The sequence below is a fragment of the Oncorhynchus nerka genome, linkage group LG10 (genome assembly GCF_034236695.1).
Source record: "Oncorhynchus nerka isolate Pitt River linkage group LG10, Oner_Uvic_2.0, whole genome shotgun sequence".
NCBI classification, from domain to species: Eukaryota; Metazoa; Chordata; class Actinopteri; order Salmoniformes; family Salmonidae; genus Oncorhynchus; species Oncorhynchus nerka.
This window is the reverse complement of record NC_088405.1, coordinates 16,635,648-16,658,779: the sequence shown is the minus strand read 5'-3', so window position 1 is coordinate 16,658,779 and position 23,132 is coordinate 16,635,648. Positions and strand designations below refer to the sequence as shown.

Below are 23,132 nucleotides of genomic sequence, written 5' to 3'. Positions count from 1 at the left end.
AAACATATGTTTACGTTGCCAAAGCAAGTGAAATAGATAATAAACTAAAGTGATTTAAACAATAAAAAAATGTACAGTAAACAAACTCACAAAAGTTCCAAAAGAATAAAGATATTTCAAATGTCATTTTATGTATTTATACAGTGTTGTAACGATGTGCAAATAAGTAAAGTACAAAAGCGAAAATAAATAAATGGTGTTTGTTCTTCACTGGTTGCCCTTTTCTTGTGGCAACAGGTCACAAATCTTGCTGCTGTGATTGCACAATGTGGTATTTCACCCAATATATATGGGAGTTTATCAAGTTGGATTTGTTTTCGAATTCTTTGTGTCTCTAACACGGTCACACATTTGGCAGGAGGTTAGGAAGTGCAGCTCAGTTTCCACCTCATATTGTGGGCAGTGAGCACATAGCCTGTCTTCTCTTGAGAGCCAGGTCTGCCTACGGCAACCTTTCTCAATAGCAAGGCTATGCTCACTGAGTCAAAGTGTTCCTTAATTTTGGGTCAGTCACAGTAGTCAGGTATTCTGCCACTGTGTGCTCTCTGTTTAGGGCCAAATTACATTCTAGTTTGCTCTGTTTTATGTAATTTTTTCCCCAATGTGTCAAGTAAATACATGTTTTGTTTTCTCATGATTTGATTGGGTCTAATTGTGTTGCCGTCCTGGGGCTCTGTGGGGTCTAATTGTCTTGCCGTCCTGGGGCTCTGTGGGGTCTAATTGTCTTGCCGTCCTGGGGCTCTGTGGGGTCTAATTGTGTTGCTGTCCTGGGGCTCTGTGGGGTCTAATTGTGTTGCCGTCCTGGGGCTCTGTAGGGTCTAATTGTGTTGCCGTCCTGGGGCTCTGTGGGGTCTAATTGTGTTGCCGTCCTGGGGCTCTGTGGGGTCTAATTGTGTTGCCGTCCTGGGGCTCTGTGGGGTCTAATTGTGTTGCCGTCCTGGGGCTCTGTGGGGTCTAATTGTGTTGCCGTCCTGGGGCTCTGTGGGTCTAATTGTGTTGCCGTCCTGGGGCTCTGTGGGGTCTAATTGTGTTGCCGTCCTGGGGCTCTGTGGGGTATAATTGTGTTGCCGTCCTGGGGCTCTGTGGGGTCTAATTGTGTTGCCGTCCTGGGGCTCTGTGGGGTCTCATTGTGTTGCCGTCCTGGGGCTCTGTAGGGTCTGTTTCTGAACAGAGCCCCAGGACCAGCTTGCTTAGGCGACTCTTCTCCAGGTTCATCTCTCTGTAGGGTGTGTTTCTGAACAGAGCCCCAGGACCAGCTTGCTTAGGGGACTCTTCTCCAGGTTCATCTCTCTGTAGGGTCTGTTTCTGAACAGAGCCCCAGGACCAGCTTGCTTATGGGACTCTTCTCCAGGTTCATCTCTCTGTAGGGTGTGTTTCTGAACAGAGCCCCAGGACCAGCTTGCTTAGGGGACTCTTCTCCAGGTTCATCTCTCTGTAGGGTGTGTTTCTGAACAGAGCCCCAGGACCAGCTTGCTTAGGGGACTCTTCTCCAGGTTCATCTCTCTGTAGGGTGTGTTTCTGAACAGAGCCCCAGGACCAGCTTGCTTAGGGGACTCTTCTCCAGGTTCATCTCTCTGTAGGGTGTGTTTCTGAACAGAGCCCCAGGACCAGCTTGCTTATGGGACTCTTCTCCAGGTTCATCTCTCTGTAGGGTGTGTTTGTGAACAGAGCCCCAGGACCAGCTTGCTTAGGGGACTCTTCTCCAGGTTCATCTCTCTGTAGGGTATGTTTGTGAACAGAGCCCCAGGACCAGCTTGCTTATGGGACTCTTCTCCAGGTTCATCTCTCTGTAGGGTGTGTTTGTGAACAGAGCCCCAGGACCAGCTTGCTTAGGGGACTCTTCTCCAGGTTCATCTCTCTGTAGGGTGTGTTTGTGAACAGAGCCCCAGGACCAGCTTGCTTATGGGACTCTTCTCCAGGTTCATCTCTCTGTAGGGTGTGTTTGTGAACAGAGCCCCAGGACCAGCTTGCTTATGGGACTCTTCTCCAGGTTCATCTCTCTGTAGGGTGTGTTTGTGAACAGAGCCCCAGGACCAGCTTGCTTAGGGGACTCTTCTCCAGGTTCATCTCTCTGTAGGGTGTGTTTGTGAACAGAGCCCCAGGACCAGCTTGCTTAGGGGACTCTTCTCCAGGTTCATCTCTCTGTAGGGTCTGTTTCTGAACAGAGCCCCAGGACCAGCTTGCTTAGGGGACTCTTCTCCAGGTTCATCTCTCTGTAGGGTGTGTTTGTGAACAGAGCCCCAGGACCAGCTTGCTTAGGGGACTCTTCTCCAGGTTCATCTCTCTGTAGGGTGTGTTTGTGAACAGAGCCCCAGGACCAGCTTGCTTAGGGACTCTTCTCCAGGTTCATCTCTCTGTAGGGTCTGTTTCTGAACAGAGCCCCAGGACCAGCTTGCTTAGGGGACTCTTCTCCAGGTTCATCTCTCTGTAGGGTGTGTTTGTGAACAGAGCCCCAGGACCAGCTTGCTTAGGGGACTCTTCTCCAGGTTCATCTCTCTGTAGGGTGTGTTTGTGAACAGAGCCCCAGGACCAGCTTGCTTAGGGGACTCTTCTCCAGGTTCATCTCTCTGTAGGGTGTGTTTGTGAACAGAGCCCCAGGACCAGCTTGCTTAGGGGACTCTTCTCCAGGTTCATCTCTCTGTAGGGTGTGTTTCTGAACAGAGCCCCAGGACCAGCTTGCTTAGGGGACTCTTCTCCAGGTTCATTTCTCTATAGGGTGTGTTTGTGAACAGAGCCCCAGGACCAGCTTGCTTAGGGGACTCTTCTCCAGGTTCATCTCTCTGTAGGGTGTGTTTGTGAACAGAGCCCCAGGACCAGCTTGCTTAGGGGACTCTTCTCCAGGTTCATCTCTCTGTAGGGTGTGTTTGTGAACAGAGCCCCAGGACCAGCTTGCTTAGGGGACTCTTCTCCAGGTTCATCTCTCTGTGGGGTCTGTTTCTGAACAGAGCCCCAGGACCAGTTTGCTTAGGGGACTCTTCTCCAGGTTCATCTCTCTGTAGGGTGTGTTTGTGAACAGAGCCCCAGGACCAGCTTGCTTAGGGGACTCTTCTCCAGGTTCATCTCTCTGTGGGGTCTGTTTCTGAACAGAGCCCCAGGACCAGTTTGCTTAGGGGACTCTTCTCCAGGTTCATCTCTCTGTGGGGTCTGTTTGTGAACAGAGCCCCAGGACCAGCTTGCTTAGGGTACTCTTCTCCAGGTTCATCTCTCTGTAGGGTGTGTTTCTGAACAGAGCCCCAGGACCAGCTTGCTTAGGGGACTCTTCTCCAGGTTCATTTCTCTATAGGGTGTGTTTGTGAACAGAGCCCCAGGACCAGCTTGCTTAGGGGACTCTTCTCCAGGTTCATCTCTCTGTAGGGTGTGTTTGTGAACAGAGCCCCAGGACCAGCTTGCTTAGGGGACTCTTCTCCAGGTTCATCTCTCTGTAGGGTGTGTTTGTGAACAGAGCCCCAGGACCAGCTTGCTTAGGGGACTCTTCTCCAGGTTCATCTCTCTGTGGGGTCTGTTTCTGAACAGAGCCCCAGGACCAGTTTGCTTAGGGGACTCTTCTCCAGGTTCATCTCTCTGTAGGGTGTGTTTGTGAACAGAGCCCCAGGACCAGCTTGCTTAGGGGACTCTTCTCCAGGTTCATCTCTCTGTGGGGTCTGTTTCTGAACAGAGCCCCAGGACCAGCTTGCTTAGGGGACTCTTCTCCAGGTTCATCTCTCTGTAGGGTGTGTTTGTGAACAGAGCCCCAGGACCAGCTTGCTTAGGGGACTCTTCTCCAGGTTCATCTCTCTGTAGGGTGTGTTTGTGTTTGTGAACAGAGCCCCAGGACCAGCTTGCTTAGGGTACTCTTCTCCAGGTTAATCTCTCTGTAGGTGATGGCTCTGTGGGGTCTGTTTCTGAACAGAGCCCCAGGACCAGTTTGCTTAGGGGACTCTTCTCCAGGTTCATCTCTCTGTAGGTGATGGCTCTGTGGGGTGTGTTTGTGAACAGAGCCCCAGGACCAGCTTGCTTAGGGGACTCTTCTCCAGGTTCATCTCTCTGTGGGGTCTGTTTCTGAACAGAGCCCCAGGACCAGTTTGCTTAGGGGACTCTTCTCCAGGTTCATCTCTCTGTAGGGTGTGTTTGTGAACAGAGCCCCAGGACCAGCTTGCTTAGGGGACTCTTCTCCAGGTTCATCTCTCTGTGGGGTCTGTTTCTGAACAGAGCCCCAGGACCAGCTTGCTTAGGGGACTCTTCTCCAGGTTCATCTCTCTGTAGGGTGTGTTTGTGTTTGTGAACAGAGCCCCAGGACCAGCTTGTTTAGGGTACTCTTCTCCAGGTTAATCTCTCTGTAGGTGATGGCTCTGTGGGGTCTGTTTCTGAACAGAGCCCCAGGACCAGTTTGCTTAGGGGACTCTTCTCCAGGTTCATCTCTCTGTAGGTGATGGCTCTGTGGGGTGTGTTTGTGAACAGAGCCCCAGGACCAGCTTGCTTAGGGGACTCTTCTCCAGGTTCATCTCTCTGTGGGGTCTGTTTCTGAACAGAGCCCCAGGACCAGTTTGCTTAGGGGACTCTTCTCCAGGTTCATCTCTCTGTAGGGTGTGTTTGTGAACAGAGCCCCAGGACCAGCTTGCTTAGGGGACTCTTCTCCAGGTTCATCTCTCTGTGGGGTCTGTTTCTGAACAGAGCCCCAGGACCAGCTTGCTTAGGGGACTCTTCTCCAGGTTCATCTCTCTGTAGGGTGTGTTTGTGAACAGAGCCCCAGGACCAGCTTGCTTAGGGGACTCTTCTCCAGGTTCATCTCTCTGTAGGGTGTGTTTGTGTTTGTGAACAGAGCCCCAGGACCAGCTTGCTTAGGGTACTCTTCTCCAGGTTAATCTCTCTGTAGGTGATGGCTCTGTGGGGTCTGTTTCTGAACAGAGCCCCAGGACCAGTTTGCTTAGGGGACTCTTCTCCAGGTTCATCTCTCTGTAGGGTGTGTTTGTGAACAGAGCCCCAGGACCAGCTTGCTTAGGGGACTCTTCTCCAGGTTCATTTCTCTGTAGGGTGTGTTTGTGAACAGAGCCCCAGGACCAGCTTGCTTAGGGGACTCTTCTCCAGGTTCATCTCTCTGTAGGGTGTGTTTGTGAACAGAGCCCCAGGACCAGCTTGCTTAGGGGACTCTTCTCCAGGTTCATTTCTCTGTAGGGTGTGTTTGTGAACAGAGCCCCAGGACCAGCTTGCTTAGGGGACTCTTCTCCAGGTTCATCTCTCTGTAGGTGATGGATTTGTTATGGAAGGTTTTGAAATTGCTTCCTTTTAGGTGGTTGTAGAATTTAACTGCTATTTTCAGGATTTTGATAATTAGTGGGTATCGGCCTAGTTCTGCTCTGCATGCATTATTTTATGTTTTACGTTGTACCCGGAGGATATTTAAGCACAATTCTGCATGTAGAGTCTCAATTTGGTGATTGTCCCATTTTGTGGATTCTTGGTTGGTGAGCGGACCCCAGACCTCACAACCATAAAGGGCAATGGGTTCTATAACTGATTCAAGTATTTTTTAGCTAGCTCCAAATTGGTATGTCAAATTTTGTGTTGCTTTTAATGGCAAAGAAGGCCCTTGTCTCTAAGCTCGTTCACAGCTTTGTGGAAGTTACTGTGGTGTTGATGTTTAGGCCGAGGTATGTATACTCTTTTGTGTGCTCTAGGTCAAAGGTGTCTAGATGAAATTCGTATTTGTGGTCGTGGCAGCTGGACCTTTTCAGAACACCATTATTTTTGTCATACTGAGATTCACCAAACGGCCATGTGGAAAGAAATGTTTTTTTTTTTTTGCCAATTTCCATAAATTTGTATAGCAGACACTCATGCCAAATGGAGTCAAAAGCTTTACCTTTTTTGGTTTGTTTGTCAATTAGGGTGTGCAGGGTGAATACGTGGTCTGTTGTACGGTAATTTGTTAAAAAGACAATTCGACATTTGTTCAGTACATTGTTTTTCCTGAGGAAATGCACAAGTCTGCTGTTAATGATAATGCAGAGGACTTTCCCAAGGTGGCTGTTGGCGCATATCCCACGGTAGTTATTGGGGTCAAATTTGTCACATTTTTGGTGGATTGGGGTTATCAGTCCTTTGTTCTAAATATTAGGGAAGATGCCAGAGCTAAGGATAATGTTAAAGAGTTTAAGTATAGCCAATTCGAATTTGTGGTCTGTTTATTTTATCATTTCATGTAGGATACCATCAACACCACAGGCCTTTTTGGGTTGGAGGATTTGTATTTTGTCCTGCACTTCATTCAATGTAATTGGAGAATCCAGTGGTTCTGGTAGTCTTTAATAACTTTAATAACTGTTCTAAGATTTGTATTTCATGTTTTTGCTGTTTGTTCTTTGTTATAGAGCCACAAAGCTTGGAGAAGTGGTTTATCCACACATCTCTGTTTCGGATAGGTAACTCTTCATTTTGTTGCTTGTTTAGTGTTTTCCAATTTTCCCAGAAGTGGATATATTCTATGGATTCTTTAATTACATTGAGCTGATTTCTGATGTGATGTTCCTTCTTTTTCCGTAGTGTATTGTTTTTGTGATTCACCATAGTGAATAGACTCAGGTTTTCTAGGTCTCTATGTTTTTGGTTGGATAGGTTTTCTCAATTTCTTTCTTAGGTTTTTGCATTCTTCATCAAACCATTTGTCATTGTTGTTCATTTTCTTCTCTCTCTCTCTTTCTATGTCTCTTGTTCTACCTCTGACTGTCTCAAACCTTTATTTTGGGGGTGAACTACTCTATCTGTTGATCCAGCTTTAATAACCCCTTCAGTCCCTGATGAGAAACCCTGTCCCAGTCAAAGATATCAAAATCACTTCTCCCTTCTCATGTCATTTTCCATTTGATCCTCTCTCTCTGTGTGCAGCATGTGCATGTGTTTGTGAGATGTGTGTATGTGTATGGGACTACCTATGGGACTACCTATGGGACTACCTATGGGACTACCTCTCCAGCAGCTGCCCTGCATAGTAAATAATAACACGGACTGTTTTCATTATCAAACAGGCTTTAAATTTAGGAATTACGAGAGAGAGAGAGAGAGAGAGAGAGAGAGAGAGAGGTGACCTTGATTAACCCTGAGGGAGGGGAGCAGAGTTACATCACACACACACACACAGCTGTGTATAATTGTCCATCTGCACAGAATTAGAGCACACCGACTGCATGAGTGGACATTTTAGAATAGTGTGCGTCTGTGTGTTCAGCACTGGCCTCTGTGAACCAAACCAGTCTAGTGTTATTGCTTTGTGAGCTGCCATGGAAAAGAAATACGAGAATTGAGTGAACGCTGTAGAGAGAGTGATGGACACAGAGAGGAAAAGAGTGGGAGAGAGACGTATACTGACTAGAATGTGCCTTTCTAATTAAGTTCCTCCATCCCACCATTACTTATCTTGTTGTATCCCTTTGTCTCTTCATCCCATTTTCTCTCTTCTGCTCTGTCCTTCTCCTTCCGGCCAGCAACTGTTCCTTTCCCTTTCTACCTGGTAAAGGTATTGGTAACAGGAAGCGGATGAGGTATTGGTAACAGGGAGGGAGTGAGGTGGGTGTGAGTGCTGAACTAACCTCAACGCTGTGACTTGGCACATTCCTACTGCTAGCATAAGCAACCTCTCAGCGCTAAAAATAGGACACAAGATGGAAAGTTGTGGTCAATGTATCTGGCGTGTATGTGTATATGTGTGTGTATATGTGTCACAGGGAGTTTCCATCTTAGCAGGTAATAACCACATCAATAAGAAAAGAAAGGAAGAGAGAAGAGAGGGGAGCAAAGAGGGATGAGAGGAAGGAGGTGAAGGGGTGAGAGAGATGTAGCAAGAGAGATGTAGCAAGAGAGAAGGAGAGAGATGTAGCAAGAGAGAAGGAGAGAGATGTAGCAAGAGAGAAGGAGAGAGATGTAGCAAGAGAGAAGGAGAGAGATGTAGCAAGAGAGGAGAGAGATGTAGCAAGAGAGAAAGAGAGAGATGTAGCAAGAGAGAAGGAGAGAGATGTAGCAAGAGAGAAGGAGAGAGATGTAGCAAGAGAGGAGAGAGATGTAGCAAGAGAGAAAGAGAGAGATGTAGCAAGAGAGAAGGAGAGAGATGTAGCAAGAGAGAAGGAGAGAGATGTAGCAAGAGAGAAGGAGAGAGATGTAGCAAGAGAGAAGGAGAGAGATGTAGCAAGAGAGAAAGAGAGAGATGTAGCAAGAGCGAAAGAGAGATGTAGCAAGAGAGAAAGAGAGAGATGTAGCAAGAGCGAAAGAGAGATGGAGAGAAAAAGGTATGAGAGAGAGAAAGAGGGTGAGACATGGAGAGAGAGAGAAAGAGGGTGAGAGATAGATGGAGTGAGAAATGGAGAGAGAAAGAGAGAGATGTAGAAATTGAGAAAGAGAGCTGGAGAGAGAAAGAGGGCGAGGGAGAGAAAGAGAGAGGGAGAGAAAAAAGGTGTGAGCGAGAGAAAGAGAGAGAGAGAGAAAAAGGTGTGAGAGAGAGAAAGAGAGAGGGAGAGAAAGAGAAAGAGGGAAAAAGAGGCCCAGTGTTGGCCAGAACAATAGAAGGAAGCAGGTTGCAAATCACTCAGACACACAACTCTACATTATAACTGGATGTAAGAGACAGAGCTAAGACCTAACACGTGTCCATACACACAGACACACATGCACACAAATCAATCTGTCCAGTAAATCTCTTTTGGTGAATGGTGTTCTTACTCTACCAATGAACTCCATTAAGTCCCAGCAGGGCACTCCCCTCTCCATCACTCATTCTCCTTTTCCCTCTCTGTGTATCTCCCTCTTCTTCTTTTGTCCTTTTCCACAAGAGAAAGAGAAAAAGATGGATCAGAGAGAAAAGGAAATAGATGGTGAAAGCGAAGAGACAAGATAGACAGGAGGGATGGGTAGAGATATATATAGAGAGAAATAGAGAAAGATATAGAGAGATGGAGATGGATATATAGAGATAGAGATATAGACAGAGTTAGATATATATATATATATATATATATATATATATCTATAGAGAGAGAGCTATAGAGATAGACAGAGATATAGAGATATATTTATATAGAGCAAGATATATATATATATAGAGATATACAGTAGAGAGGGAGATATAGAGAGGGAGATATAGAGAGGGAGATATAGAGAGAGAGATGTAGAGAGAGAGGGATAGTGGAGACAAATTTGACCCCAATAACTACTGTGGGATATGCGTCAGAAACCTTGGGAAAATCCTCTGCATTATCATTAACAGCAGACTCATATATTTCCACAGTGAAAACAATGTACTGAGACCACGATAAACAGCTGCCTCTGATTGGGAACCAATTCAGGCCACCGTAGACCTACATTTACCCAGACAAACCAAAACCCCATAGATATACAAAAAACCCTAGACAAGCCAAACACACATACGACCCTCGTCACACCCTGACCTAACCAAAATAATAAAGAAAACAAAGATAACTAAGTTCAGGGTGTGACACAGCTTCTACCTCCAAGCCATTAGACTGCTGAATAACTAATCAACTGGGAACCCGGACAATTTGCATTGACCCCACCCCCCCTTTGTTTTTACACTGCTGCTACTCACTGTTGATTATCTATGCATAGTCACTTTACCCCTACCTACATGTACAAATTACCTCGACTAACCTGTACCCTCGCACTCTGACTCGGTACCAGTACCCCCTGTATAGCCTCATTATTATTTTATTGTGTTACTTGAGTTTATTTAGTAAATATAAGCTTAACTCTATTTTCTTAAAACTGCATTATTGGTTAAGGGCTTGTAAGTAAGCATTTCACAGTAAGGTCTACTACACCTGTTGTATTCAGCATTTCACAGTGAGGTCTACTACACCTGTTGTATTCGGCATTTCACAGTAAGGTCTACTACACCTGTTGTATTCGGCATTTCACAGTAAGGTCTACTACACCTGTTGTATTCGGCATTTCACAGTAAGGTCTACTACACCTGTTGTATTCGGCATTTCACAGTAAGGTCTACTACACCTGTTGTATTCGGCATTTCACAGTAAGGTCTACTACACCTGTTGTATTCGGCATTTCACAGTAAGGTCTACTACACCTGTTGTATTCGGCATTTCACAGTAAGGTCTACTACACCTGTTGTATTCGGCATTTCACAGTAAGGTCTACTACACCTGTTGTATTTGGCATTTCACAGTATGGTCTACTACATCCGTTGTATTCGGCATTTCACAGTAAGGTCTACTACACCCGTTGTATTCGGCATTTCACAGTAAGGTCTACTACACCCGTAGTATTCGGCATTTCACAGTAAGGTCTACTACACCTGTTGTATTCGGCATTTCACAGTAAGGTCTACTACACCTGTTGTATTCGGCATTTCACAGTAAGGTCTACTACACCCGTTGTATTCAGCGCATGTGACAAATAAAACTTGATTTGATTTGGTGATTTGATTTGAACAAGTGTTAAATCGGTTAAATCTCAGTAAGACAAAAATAATGGTGTTCCAAAAAAGGTCCAGTCGCCAGGACCACAAATACAAATTCAATCTAGACACTGTTGCCCTTGAGCACACAGACTATACATACCTCGGCCTAAACATCAGAGCCACAGGTAACTTCCACAAAGCTGTGAACGATCTGAGAGACAAGGCAAGAAGGGCCTTCTATGCCATCAAAAGGAACATAAAATTTGACATATCAATTAGGATCCGGCTAAAAATACTTGAATCAGTTATATAAACCATTGCCCTTTATGGTTGTGAGGTCTGGGGTCCGCTCACCAACCAAGAATTCACAAAATGGGACAAACACCAAATTGAGACTCTGCATGCAGAATTCTGCAAAAAAAGAGAGAGAGAGGGATATAGAGATAGAGATATCTATTTAGAGAGAGCGATGTAGAGAGAGAGATGTAACAAAAAAACAGAGCAAACTAGAATGCTATCTGGCACTACACAGAGAGTACACAGCGGCAGAATACCTGACCACTGTGACTGACCCAAAATTAAGGAAAGCTTTGACTATGTACAGACTCAGTGAGCATAGCCTTGCTATTGAGAAAGGCCACCGTAGGCAGACATGGCTCTCAAGAGAAGACAGGCTATGTGCTCACTGCCCACAAAATGAGGTGGAAACTGAGCTGCACTTCCTAACCTCCTGCCCAATGTATGACCATATTAGAGAGACATATTTCCCTCAGATCACACAGATCCACAAAGAATTTGAAAGCAAATCTAATTTTGATAAACTCCCATATCTACTGGGTGAAATTTCAGTGTGCCACCACAGCAGCAAGATTTGTGACCTGTTGCCACGAGAAAAGGGCAACCAGTGAAGAACACACACCATTGTAAATACAACCCATATTTATGCTTATTTATTTTATCTTGTGTCCTTTAACCATTTGTACATTGTTAAAACACTGTATATATATAATATGACATTTGTAATGTCTTTATTGCTTTGAAACTTCTGTATGTGTAATGTTTACTGTTAATTTTGATTGTTTATTTCACTTTATATATTCACTTTATATATTATCTACCTCACTTGCTTTGGCAATGTTAACACATGTTTCCCATGCCAATAAAGCCCTTGAATTGAATTGAATTGTAGAGAGAGGGATGTAGAGAGAGGGATGTAGAGAGAGGGATGTAGAGAGAGGGATGTAGAAAGAGGGATGTAGAAAGAGGAATGTAGAGAGAGGGATGTAGAGAGGGAGCTATATAGAGAGAGATATAGAGATGTATAGAGAGAGACACAGAGAGAGAGATATATAAATATAGATAGAGAGCTATATATATAGAGAGAGAGAGCGATAGATATACAGCGATAGATATAGAGATAGCTATATAGAGAGAGATATATATTGAGAGATATAAAGAGATATAGAGAGCGAGATATATATATATTTATATATATATAGAGTGATATATACATATATATAGAGAGGAATATAGAGATATATAAAGATAGAGAGATAGAGATATATATATAGAGATTTAGAGTGAGATGGATATAGAGAGAAATATATATATACAGTGCCTTGCGAAAGTATTCGGCCCCCTTGAACTTTGCGACCTTTTGCCACATTTCAGGCTTCAAACATAAAGATATAAAACTGTATTTTTTGTGAAGAATCAACAACAAGTGGGACACAATCATGAAGTGGAACATTTATTGGATATTTCAAACTTTTTTAACATATCAAAAACTGAAAAATTGGGCGTGCAAAATTATTCAGCCCCCTTAAGTTAATACTTTGTAGCGCCACCTTTTGCTGCGGTTACAGCTGTAAGTCGCTTGGGGTATGTCTCTATCAGTTTTGCACATCGAGAGACTGACATTTTTTCCCATTCCTCCTTGCAAAACAGCTCGAGCTCAGTGAGGTTGGATGGAGAGCATTTGTGAACAGCAGTTTTCAGTTCTTTCCACAGATTCTCAATTGGATTCAGGTCTGGACTTTGACTTGGCCATTCTAACACCTGGATATGTTTATTTTTGAACCATTCCATTGTAGATTTTGCTTTATGTTTTGGATCATTGTCTTGTTGGAAGACAAATCTCCGTCCCAGTCTCAGGTCTTTTGCAGACTCCATCAGGTTTTCTTCCAGAATGGTCCTGTATTTGGCTCCATCCATCTTCCCATCAATTTGAACCATCTTCCCTGTCCCTGCTGAAGAAAAGCAGGCCCAAACCATGATGCTGCCACCACCATGTTTGACAGTGGAGATGGTGTGTTCAGGGTGATGAGCTGTGTTGCTTTTACGCCAAACATAACATTTTGCATTGTTGCCAAAAAGTTCAATTTTGGTTTCATCTGACCAGAGCACCTTCTTCCACATGTTTGGTGTGTCTCCCAGGTGGCTTGTGGCAAACTTTAAACAACACTTTTTATGGATATCTTTAAGAAATGGCTTTCTTCTTGCCACTCTTCCATAAAAAGCCAGATTTGTGCAATATACGACTGATTGTTGTCCTATGGACAGAGTCTCCCACCTCAGCTGTAGATCTCTGCAGTTCATCCAGAGTGATCATGGGCCTCTTGGCTGCATCTCTGATCAGTCTTCTCCTTGTATGAGCTGAAAGTTTAGAGGGATGGCCAGGTCTTGGTAGATTTGCAGTGGTCTGATACTCCTTCCATTTCAATATTATCGCTTGCACAGTGCTCCTTGGGATGTTTAAAGCTTGGGAAATCTTTTTGTATCCAAATCCGGCTTTAAACTTCTTCACAACAGTATCTCGGACCTGCCTGGTGTGTTCCTTGTTCTTCATGATGCTCTCTGCACTTTTAACGGACCTCTGAGACTATCACAGTGCAGGTGCATTTATACGGAGACTTGATTACACACAGGTGGATTGTATTTATCATCATTAGTCATTTAGGTCAACATTGGATCATTCAGAGATCCTCACTGAACTTCTGGAGAGAGTTTGCTGCACTGAAAGTAAAGGGGCTGAATCATTTTGCACGCCCAATCCACTTCATGATTGTGTCCCACTTGTTGTTGATTCTTCACAAAAAAATACAGTTTTATATCTTTATGTTTGAAGCCTGAAATGTGGCAAAAGGTCACAAAGTTAAAGGGGGCCGAATACTTTCGCAAGGCACTGTATATATATATATATATATATATATATATATAGAGAGAGAGAGATATATATATATATATATATAGAGAGACAGCGATAGATATAGAGATATATAAAGAAAGATTTAGAGAGATATAGAGAGCGAGACATATATATTTATATATATATATATAGAGATATATATAGAGATATATAAAGAGATATATAAACATATATATATATATATATATATATATATAGAGAGAGAGAGAGAGAGAGATTTAGAGCGAGATGGATATAGAGAGAAATATATATATTTCTCTCTCTCTCTCTATTATATATATATATATATATAGAGAGAGAGAGATATAAAGAGAGAGATATGCAGAGATATATGGAGAGCTATATGGAGAGCGATATAGGGAGATATATAAAGTCATATAGAGATTAATTTATTTAATGAATTTATGAAAACCTTGTGAAGACTTACAGAAAACGTTTGACCTCTGTCATTGCCAACAAAGGGTATAGAACAAAGTATTGAGAAACTTTTGTTATTGACCAAATACTTATTTTCCACCATAATTTGCAAATAAATTCATTAAAAATCCTACAATGTGATTTTCTGGATTTTTTCTCCTCATTTTGTCTGTCATAGTTGAAGTGTACCTATGATGAAAATTACAGGCCTCTCATCTTTTTAAGTGGGAGAACTTGCACAATTGGTGGCTGACTAAATACTTTATTGCCCCAATACTTATGTTATTGCATGACATAAGTATTTGATCACCTACCAACCAGTAAGAGTGACATGTGGTTTGATGACACATATTGAGCTTTTTGGTCTAAACTCCACTCGCCTTGTTTGGAGGAAGAAGAAGGATGAGTACAACCCCAAGAACACCATCCCAAACGTGAAGCATGGAGGTGGAAACATCATTCTTTGGGGATGCTTTTCTGCAAAGGGGACAGGACAACTGCACCGAATTGAGGGAAGGATGGATGGGGCCATGTATCGCAAGATCTTGGCTAACAACCTCCTTCCCTCAGTAAGAGCATTGAAGATGGGTCGTGGCTGGGTCTTCCAGCATGACAACGACCCGAAACACACAGCCAGGGCAACTAAGGAGTGGCTCCGTAAGAAGCATCTCAAGGTCCTGGAGTGGCCTAGCCAGTCTCCAGACCTGAACCCAATAGAAAATCTTGCGAGGGAGCTGAAAGTCCGTATTGCCCAGCGACAGCCTCAAAACCTGAAGGATCTGGAGAAGGTCTGTATGGAGGAGTGGGCCAAAGTCCCTGCTGCAGTGTGTGCAAACCTGGTGAAGAACTACATGAAACGTATGATCTGTGTAATTGCAAACAAAGGTTTCTGTACCAAATATTAAATTCTGCTTTTCTGATGTATCAAATACTTATGTAATGCAATAAAATGCAAATTAATTACTTAAAAATCATACAATGTGATTTTCTGGATTTTTGTTTTAGATACCTATGATAAAAATTACAGACCTCTACATGCTTTTTAAGTAGGAAAACCTGCAAAATCAGCAGTGTATCAAATACTTGTTCTCCCCACTGTATAGATATATAGAGAGAGATATATAGAGAGAGATATAGTCACAGAGAAAGATATATATGTATATATATATATATATATGTAGAGAGATACATATATCGAGAGAGAGATATAGAGAAATATGTATATATATAGAGAGATATATAAAGAGAGAGAGATGTGTATATATATAGAGAGAGAGTTGACCAGCTCTACAATGCCTGGGCAAAGTGGGGGAAGGGAACAGCTGGGCTGGGGAGAGGCGATGAGAGAGATGGAAGGGAGGTACGGAGGGGAGAGAAAGAGGCTAAACCTGGTAATGTAGACAGAGGTAAGAGGAAAGGACAGCAGCTGTGTAGACCACACACCACTATCACCATACAATTTGGAGCAGCAGAGTTGAAAGTGCAACAAGCAGAGCCCTCCATGGGAGCTGGCAATAAGACACAGGTTTTGTGTTCTCTTTTTAAAATGCTGAGTACACATTCATCGATGTGCACTAACTTGAATTGTCAGAGTCGATCTAAAAGATAGAGAAGGAGTCAGGTGCAGGACACAGATAAAAGTAACAATCACTGATTTACTCAACCCAAAACGTAACAAAATCCCGTTCCAAACAAGGACAAAACAGGACTCAAAATACAACACACCGGAATACACGAAAGACAATCACGCACAAAACAGAAAGGGAAACCAGAGGGTTAAATAAGGAACATAATTATGAGATGGGAACCAGGTGTGTAAACAGACAAAACAAAAGGAACAATGAAACATGGATGGGTGGCGGCTAGAAAGCCGGTGACGCCGAACGCCGCACGAACAAGGAGAGAGAACAACTTCGGTGGAAGTCGTGACATGAATGTAAACCCTTATCCTTCATCCCTGTGTATACTTCACACATAATGAGGTGGAAACTGAGCTGCACTTCCTAACCTCCTGCCAAATGTATGACCATATTAGAGACATATTTCCTCTCAGAGTACACAGAATTTTGAAAATAAATCAAACATCGATAAACTCCAGTGGTAATTAAGTAAAAATACTTAAAAGTACTACTTAAGTCATTTTTTGGGTATCTGTACTTTACTTTACTATTCATATTTTTGGACAACTTTTACTTTTACTTCACTAGATTCCTAAAGAAAATATTATACTTTTTACTCCCTACATTTTCCTTGACACCCAAAATAACTCGTTACATTTTGCTTAGCAGGAAAGGAAATGGTCCAATTCACACACTTATCAAGAGAACATCCTTGGTCATCCATACTGCCTCTGATCTGACTGACTCACTAAACGGAGAACATCCCTGGTCCTCCTTACTGCCGCTGATCTGGCTGACTCACTAAACAGAGAACATCCCTGGTCCTCCTTACTGCCTCTGATCTGGCAGACTCACTAAACAGAGAACATCCCTGGTCCTCCTTACTGCCTCTGATCTGGCTGACTCACTAAACAGAGAACATCCTTGGTCATCCTTACTGCCTCTGATCTGGCTGACTCACTAAACAGAGAACATCCCTGGTCCTCCTTACTGCCTCTGCTCTGGCTGACTCACTAAACAGAGAACATCCCTGGTCCTCCTTACTGCCTCTGATCTGGCTGACTCACTAAACAGAGAACATCCCTGGTCCTCCTTACTGCCTCTGATCTGGCTGACTCACTAAACAGAGAACATCCCTGGTCCTCCTTACTGCCTCTGATCTGGCTGACTCACTAAACAGAAAACATCCCTGGTCCTCCTTACTGCCTCTGATCTGGCTGACTCACTAAACAGAGAACATCCCTGGTCCTCCTTACTGCCTCTGATCTGGCTGACTCACTAAACAGAAAACATCCCTGGTCCTCCTTACTGCCTCTGATCTGGCTGACTCACTAAACAGAGAACATCCCTGGTCCTCCTTACTGCCTCTGATCTGGTGGACTCACTAAACACAAATGCTTCGTTTGTAAATGATGTGTTAGTGTTGGAGTGCACCCCTACCTATCTGTAAATGATGTGTAAGTGTTGGAGTGCACCCCTACCTATCTGTAAATGATGTGTAAGTGTTGGAGTGCACCCCTACCTATCTGTAAATGATGTGTAAGTGTTGGAGTGCACCCCTACCTATCTGTAAATGATGTGTAAGTGTTGGAGTGCACCCCTACCTATCTGTAAATGATGTGTAAGTGTTGGAGTGCACCCCTACCTATCTGTAAATGATGTGTAAGTGTTGGAGTGCACCCTACCTATCTGTAAATGATGTGTAAGTGTTGGAGTGCACCCCTACCTATCTGTAAATGATGTGTAAGTGTTGGAGTGCACCCTACCTATCTGTAAATGATGTGTTAGTGTTGGAGTGCACCCTACCTATCTGTAAATGATGTGTTAGTGTTGGAGTGCACCCCTACCTATCTGTAAATGATGTGTAAGTGTTGGAGTGCACCCCTACCTATCTGTAAATGATGTGTAAGTGTTGGAGTGCACCCCTACCTATCTGTAAATGATGTGTAAGTGTTGGAGTGCACCCCTACCTATCTGTAAATGATGTGTTAGTGTTGGAGTGCACCCCTACCTATCTGTAAATGATGTGTAAGTGTTGGAGTGCACCCCTACCTATCTGTAAATGATGTGTAAGTGTTGGAGTGCACCCCTACCTATCTGTAAATGATGTGTAAGTGTTGGAGTGCACCCCTACCTATCTGTAAATGATGTGTAAGTGTTGGAGTGCACCCCTACCTATCTGTAAATGATGTGTAAGTGTTGGAGTGCACCCCTACCTATCTGTACATTTTTAAAAAAGAAAAGAAAATGGTGCCATCTGGTTTGAAATTATTTATACTTTTACTTTTGATACTTAAGTATATTTTTGCAATTACATTTACTTTTGATACTTAAGTATATTTAAAACCAACTACTTTTAGACCTTTACTCAAGCAGTATTTTACTGGCTGACTTTCACTTTTACTTGAATCATTTTCTATTAAGGTATCTATATTTTATTCAAGTATTACAATTGGGTACTTTTTCGCCAATGATAAACTCCCATTTGTTAGGCGAAATACCACAATGTGCAATCACAGCAGTAAGATTTGTGGCCCGTTGCCATGACAAAATAGCAACCACGGGAGCGCAAACAACATCGTACATACCACCCATATTGACCTTTTTATCTATCTTTCCCTACTATTCTTACTACAACTATTTTAGGGCTGTCCCCGAACCCAAAACATTGGTCGACAGAAAGTTGTCTGTTTCGATTGGTCAAAAATGTTTAAGGGTGTATTTCTTCATCTATAGACACAGCCTATGTGTTTTAATAAAATCAACTATATGTACTGAGCTTGTCTGATGCTTTAAGGGCACTGTGATTAAATCATTAAGACGCACAAATGACTCAAGACGGAGCCAGAGGTCAACATAACCAGAAGAAAAAACCTGTGCCCGACCTGACCATCCTCTCTTGCCAGTAACTGGCTACACCAGGGGTCGGCGACCTTTTCATGTCAAGTGCCAATTTATCTTACCATTTCTACCAATCTGCGTGCCAGTTATGGTTTTCATATGCACATTTTCGTGGAACAGTTTCATTTTCATTTATGTCTTCATATCTCAAAATCACTGTCTCAAAATCACTGTCTCAAAATCACTGTCTCAAAATCACTGTCTCAAAATCACTGTCTCAAAATCTAAACGAAAATGATACAAATCTAAAAGTTACTTCTATTGCCAACTATGTAAAAATAGCCTAGAAAATATCCTGATAAAAATACATATCCTATCAATCACATTGGCTACGCATGGCCTGTCTGCAAGGAACTTGAAACATCGTATGAACTATCAACCTAGTTGGTCCTGAAGTTGCTCTAGCAAACTTGCAACATTGAAAAAATATTCTGGGCCCTCAGAGTTTCCCAAGCCAGTGATCTCCGGACAGACACAGCTGTAGACTATTTGCGCAAGGGATAAGAAGCAAAAGGTAGGCCTACATTGCTAAAACATGTACATAGCTGATAATATAACATGGTGTTTTCATTTGTGTGAGAAGATGGTAGACCAACACCATATACTCATGTTCGCTAGATCCATAGGGATATTGAAAGAGAATAGAATTTTAAGCCCTGGTCATACCTGTTAGTGAGTCCCGGTGTTCTCCTGATTCTCTGCGGGAGGGAGGGAGGGAGGAGGTACCTCTCATCCCCAGAATCTCACTCCTCCCTGGGATGCCTCTACTCCATTACACCCACTGACCTGGAGCCTGGAAACACAGAGAGCAAAGAGAGACAGAGAGGAACTTAATACTTAATACAGATACAGAAACAGAACAGCAAATACATGTTAGTAGCAATTTCTATGACTTTTCATCATGTGAAACTGTAACTCTATAGTATATCTTAAAGGTAACAGTTTTTAGTACAATACACTGGTCATTCAGTTAAATGCACTACCCAAAATGTTGTCTTCTGTGAAGTGAGAGAAGAGGAGTCCACTGCCCCCTTCTGGTTACTCAGGCAAACTGCCACTGCCACCTTGATATTCCCAGTACAATAACCCAACAAAAAAAGTACACACACACACACACACACACACACACACACACACACACACACACACACACACACACACACACACACACACACACACACACACACACACACACACACACACACACACACACACACATCTGAGGGGAGAGCAGAGTGATATCACACTCTTTGTTTGTTTATCTCTAGCTTTGACTGCAGTCTCGTGTGTGTGTGTGTGTGCTCTCTCACACATTCTGAAATAGGTCACTTCAACATGAAACAACAACATTCTCTGATCCACATCCAATAGGAGAGAGGGATGAGAGGAGGAGAGAGGGATGAGAGGAGGAGAGAGGGATGAGAGGAGGAGAGAGGGATGAGAGAGGGATGATATGAGGAGAGAGGGAAGAGAGGTGGAGAGAGGGATGATATGAGGAGAGAGGGATGAGAGGAGGAGAGAGGGATGATATGAGGAGAGAGGGAAGAGAGGTGGAGAGAGGGATGATATGAGGAGAGAGGAGAGAGGGATGATAGGTGGAGAGAGGGATGATAGGTGGAGAGGGATGATATGAGGAGAGAGGGAAGAGAGGAGGAGAGAGGGAAGAGAGATGAGAGAGAGAAGAGTGGAGAGGAGAGAGGGAAGAGAGGAGAGAGGGAAGAGAGGAGAGAGAGGGAAGAGGGGGAAGAGAGGAGAGAGGGACGAGAGGAGATGAGAGGGAAGAGATGAGAGGGAAGAGAGGAGATGAGAGGGAAGAGAGGAGAGGAGATGAGAGGGAAGAGAGGAGAGGGAAGAGAGGAGATGAGAGAGAAGAGATGAGAGGGAAGAGATGAGGAGGAAGAGAGGAGATGAGAGGAGGAGAGAGAGAAGAGGAGATGAGAAGGAAGAGAGGAGATGAGAGGAGATGAGAGGGAAGAGATGAGAGGGAAGAGAGGAGATGAGACGAGGAGAGAGAGAAGAGGAGATGAGAGGGAAGAGAGGAGATGAGAGGAGGAGAGAGTGAAGAGGAGATGAGAGGGAAGAGAGGAGATGAGAGGAGGAGAGAGAGAAGAGGAGATGAGAGGGAAGAGAGGAGATGAGAGGAGGAGAGAGAGAAGAGGAGATGAGAGGGAAGAGAGGAGATGAGAGGAGGAGAGAGAGAAGAGGAGATGAGAGGGAAGAGAGGAGATGAGAGGAGGAGAGAGAGAAGAGGAGATGAGAGGGAAGAGAGGAGATGAGAGGAGGAGAGAGAGAAGAGGAGATGAGAGGGAAGAGAGATGAGAGAGAGAAGAGGAGATGAGAGGGAAGAGATGAGAGGGAAGAGAGGAGATGAGAGGGAAGAGATGAGAGGGAAGAGAGGAGATGAGAGGGAAGAGAGGAGAGGAGATGAGAGGGAAGAGAGGAGAGGAGAGGGAAGAGAGGAGATGAGAGGAGGAGAGAGAGAGGAGATGAGAGGGAAGAGATGAGGAGGAAGAGAGGAGATGAGACGAGGAGAGAGAGAAGAGGAGATGAGAGAGAAGAGAGGAGATGAGAGGAGGAGAGAGAGAAGAGGAGATGAGAGGGAAGAGAGGAGATGAGAGAGAAGAGGAGATGAGAGGGAAGAAATGAGAGGGAAGAGAGGAGATGAGAGGGAAGAGAGGAGATGAGAGGGAAGAGATGAGAGGGAAGAGATGAGATGAGAGGGAAGAGAGGAGATGAGAGGGAAGAGAGGAGATGAGAGGAGATGAGAGGGAAGAGATGAGAGGGAAGAGAGGAGATGAGACGAGGAGATGAGAAGGAAGAGAGGAGATGAGAGGAGGAGAGAGAGAAGAGGAGATGAGAGGGAAGAGAGGAGATGAGAGGGAAGAGAGGAGATGAGAGGAGGAGAGAGAGAAGAGGAGATGAGAGGGAAGAGATGAGAGGGAAGAGATGAGATGAGAGGGAAGAGAGGAGATGAGAGGGAAGAGAGGAGATGAGAGGGAAGAGAGGAGATGAGAGGGAAGAGAGGAGATGAGAGGGAAGAGATGAGAGGGAAGAGATGAGAGGGAAGAGAGGAGATGAGAGGAGAACAGAGAGAAGAGAGGAGATGAGAGGGAAGAGAGGAGATGAGAGGGAAGAGAGGAGATGAGAGGGAAGAGAGGAAGAGAGGAGGAGAGAGAGAAGAGAGGAGGAGAGAGAAGAGAGGAGAAGAGAGGAGGAGAGAGGGGAGAGAGGAGGGAGAGAGGAGGAGAGAAGAGAGCGGGAAGAGTGGATGAGAGAGAAGAGAGGAGGAGAGAGGAGGAGAGCGGGAAGAGAAGAGGAGAGAGAGAAAAGAGAGGGAAGAGATGAGGAGAGAGGGAAGAGGAGAGAGGGAAGAGAGAGGGAAGAGAAGGGAGAGAGGAGGAGAGAGAGAAGAGAGAGGGAAGTGAGAGGTAAGAGAGGGAAGAGAGGAGGAGAGAGGGAAGAGTGGGAAGAGAGGTATGAGAGGAGGAGAGTGGAGGACAACATTTAACTCTATCCCTATCTCTCTCTCTCCCCTCTCTAATGAATGATAGAATTCAGCTGATTAATTTCGGCCTACTTGCAGTATCTTTAACCTCTCTTCCTGTAGTTGCCGTAAAGTGACATTCAGGTGGTTCTGGAAGTATTCTCAGGATGATGATTATTTTGTTCTGTCAGTGTGTTTCTGATATAGCGTAACAGTGTGAAACGCTGTATCGGGGGTGTGTCTGTCAAGTTCATATTTTTAGGCTAATGGGGGTCCCCCTGATTTCATTGGGAATAGCAAGATAAATGAAAAATGTTCTATACTCAGCCATTATAATGATGAACAGATGAGATAAAGAATAACAAAAAATGATGCCCCACTCCCTACCCCCCTTTCAGTCTGTGTACTCAACATATATATAATTGTAACGGTCGTCGTATGAAGGAGTTTTCATCTTGATATTTAATAAGAAACGCGAACACCGAAACAAAAACAATAAACGACAACGTGAAAAAACTAAACGGAAACAGTCCCGTGTGGACCAAACACTGACACGGACAACAAACACCCACAACCCAACAGTGAAACCCAGGCTACCTAAGTATGATTCCCAAAGGTGCGGACTCCGGCCGCCTAACCAGGGTCTGGGTGGGTGTCTGTCCGCGGTGGCGGCTCTGGCGCGGGACATGGACCCCACTTCACCATAGTCCTTCTCGGCCTCTCTACCCGCCTCCGTGGCCTCTTTAACGCGGCGACCCTCGCCGCCGACCTCGGACTGGGGACCCAAGCCACGGGTCCCAAATGGACGGGAGACTCCGGCAGCCTCCCCCTTTATTTATTTAATACTACCACCCTTTCAGTCTATGTACTCAACATATATAATATTATTTATTTAATACTACCCCCCTTTCAGTCTATGTACTCAACATATATAATATTATTTATTTAATACTACCCCCCTTTCAGTCTATGTACTCAACATATATAATATTATTTATTTAATACTACCACCCTTTCAGTCTATGTACTCAACATATATAATACTATTTATTTAATACTACCACCCTTTCAGTCTATGTACTCAACATATATAATACTATTTAT

General features: G+C 44.0%; 1 protein-coding gene across 1 annotated transcript in view; it reads right to left on the bottom strand.

Moving 5' to 3' along the window:
- Nucleotides 1-23,132, bottom strand: part of LOC115134945 (leucine zipper putative tumor suppressor 2 homolog) — a 101,441-nt gene that overhangs the window by 36,789 nt on the left and 41,520 nt on the right. Inside the window, exon 2 of the mRNA XM_029669064.2 lies at nt 19,211-19,337. The gene's annotated coding sequence lies outside the window, so the exon portion shown is untranslated. The remainder of the gene's footprint in view (nt 1-19,210; nt 19,338-23,132) is intronic.